Consider the following 487-nt stretch of genomic DNA (forward strand, 5'->3'; position numbering starts at 1 on the left):
AAGGATCAAATGAAATGCAGCAACGACTCGATTAGCAGAAAAGGAAAGCAGAGGCAGAGAGAAATAGTAAAACACTCTAAACCCTAAACCCTAAACCCTAAACCCTAAACCCTTACATTGAATGTCCAGCGAGAGGTTTCGCGAACCAGCGGCGGTTTTCCCATTCGCGCCTCCTGCGGAGGAAAAAAAAAGAAAAGAGAAAATAAAAAAAAAACAGCAGCAATAAAACAGACAGAAAAGAAATAAAATAAAACAAAATAAAATAAAATAAAATAAAATAAAATAAAATAAAATAAAATAAAATTGAGGATCATTGTCGCTGTGAAAGAAAACAATTTCACCTACAAATCATAAACCCTCACTTGCTGAGCCCCAGACCCAAACCCTAAACCCTAGAACCCAAACCCTAAACCCTCCAACCCAAACCCTAAACCCTAGAACCCAAACCCTAAACCCTAGAGCCCAAACCCTAAACCCTCGAACCCAA

This window comes from Eimeria mitis, genomic scaffold (assembly GCF_000499745.2).
Source record: "Eimeria mitis Houghton genomic scaffold, Emh_scaff367, whole genome shotgun sequence".
Taxonomy (NCBI): Eukaryota; Apicomplexa; class Conoidasida; order Eucoccidiorida; family Eimeriidae; genus Eimeria; species Eimeria mitis.